Source organism: Rutidosis leptorrhynchoides, chromosome 3, assembly GCF_046630445.1.
Source record: "Rutidosis leptorrhynchoides isolate AG116_Rl617_1_P2 chromosome 3, CSIRO_AGI_Rlap_v1, whole genome shotgun sequence".
Taxonomy (NCBI): domain Eukaryota; kingdom Viridiplantae; phylum Streptophyta; class Magnoliopsida; order Asterales; family Asteraceae; genus Rutidosis; species Rutidosis leptorrhynchoides.
In genome coordinates, this window is record NC_092335.1 from 35122498 (window position 1) to 35124595 (window position 2098).

General features: G+C 32.0%; 1 non-coding gene across 1 annotated transcript; it reads right to left on the bottom strand.

Annotated features, from left to right (window-relative positions):
• Positions 1-472: 472 nt before the first annotated feature.
• On the bottom strand, positions 473-545 carry TRNAK-UUU (transfer RNA lysine (anticodon UUU)). Its single transcript has one exon. It is a non-coding gene; the product is annotated as a tRNA-Lys (tRNA).
• Between the last annotated feature and the right edge of the window lie 1553 nt (positions 546-2098).

Below are 2098 nucleotides of genomic sequence, written 5' to 3' on the forward strand. Positions count from 1 at the left end.
CTGAACAGGGATAACGGGTCGGCAGTTTTATGGTCTTTATGTATACAGGCTATGTATGTTCGGTCTTTATAGATCATGAAGGATCTTGGTGCAGAAGAAGTGTTGAAGTAATTGTTGGAAAATGGGACCCGTAGAGCCAAGAGAAAGGGGCAAGGAGTGTTGGCGTATAAGTATTCATTAAAGGTGATGTTATTGTGTGTATACAAAAATTAAAGTTTATGATAGAAACAACAGTAGTAGAACTGTATGATATATATATGTTAAAACATACAGTATTATTTGTATTGGTCCTAATTATGTGTTACGAACGTTTTAACTGTACTTGTGATTCGATATTGTTGGCTGTTTTTTAAAGACATTTATCATGTACTATTGAAGTTGTTCCATACTTTCAATTAAAACTGAAAAAGTGAAGCAGATCCATTGAATTCAAGAAAAAAAATAAAAATGTGTGCAAAAGTAGTAAAAAGTTCGCCATCCGTGGGACTCGAACCCACGACCACGTGGTTAAAAGCCACGCGCTCTACCAACTGAGCTAGAACGGCTGTTTGTATACGGTTTGTATAGTGTCTACTTAATATAGAGGGTAAATTAGTAATGCCATAGTGTGATAATAAAGGGATAAAGGGGATAAGAAATATTATTATCAGAGAGCATTTGTGCAATTGATCAAACAAATAGTAAAGAACGTATTAAATCTTTATAGGAACAACTCTTTATTCTAAAAGAGCCTCTAATTATTTTACAGAGGAGTCGGTGTATATGAACTTTTGTCATATGTAGAAAATAATGGCAGCCCAAATAATGGCTGGTCTTAACCTTCTAAGTGGGAATGAGTTATAGAACATCACCATTGTAAATGGGTATAAATTGCTATCTTTGCAAATGGGTATAAGAGTAAGAGTTTTGATATAAAACACAACCATTGTAAATGGCTATAAATTGCTATCTTTGCAAACGGGTATAAAATTTTTCTTAAATATTACTGTAAATCCAACTTATTTAAGCATATTTAATTGTGTAAGTCCCAGTTCAAGATTGAAAGTGTATGAAAAAATGTGTGGTTATGGTAATGAACTTGTGTTTGCTGTTATGAAGAAGATGATGAATCTGATGATTAGGAATGTATATGATCAAGATGTATACGAATAACAATTACAAGTATGTTGAATCAATTAATATTGCCACAATTCATGAAGATCACATTAGTTTAAGTTGAGAGGATTTTAAAGCAAGTGTGTGTAGGATGCATCAAAGTTTTTTTTTTTGAATAATGGAGAACTTGTATTTATATATCCATACTTCTCTCTTACAACGTGTATTACAGTGAACAGGTATTGGAGTTAAGAGTGCCTAAATACAATTACAAAACACACATCATATTTTGGTTCTAACAAGTTGTTAAATGATTTATGTAATATGATAATCTCCTCACTAATTCAGATAATGATGTCATGTTAATCTCTTTCATATTTTTCAACTTTTGTTTTTCTAAAATAAAGATAACATAAAACTAACGATGCAATCGAACCAAAATCATTCCAAGACTTGGTAGCAGTAAACGATCCCTATAATTAAACAAAGAGCATAAGCTAACTAAACCCGAACCTTGAACAACTAGACACTAAAACGATCTCGTACCACAATCAATCAAATACAAGAATCAATAGAGTGACCCAAATCTAACCACGAAACGAAAAGAAATCCAGAAACAACAAAATCGCTCACAAAACTACCCGACGACCGCATTACCTTTATTACCTTCTGAGTCTTGATGATTGGCTTAACAAGCACATCGTCAACCTCAAACGATTTCTCGCCCGATTTTCAATCGCATATGATGAAGAGCTACCAATCCTAATACAGACACGGGAGTAGGATGCAAACATTTTTCTCAAATCCCTCAAAAAAGCCAACATTCCAATCCACTTCAACGCCACGCTGTTAGCTTGAATTGTTTTGAATTGTAATGATTCATTCATTTGGTAATGAAAAAAAAAAAAAAAAAAATTACTTTCTCATTTTTGTTAAAAATACTGAATTATTAAGTTTTAAAATTTATAATTAATTTAATTTAAATTTAAATTTATAATATTGA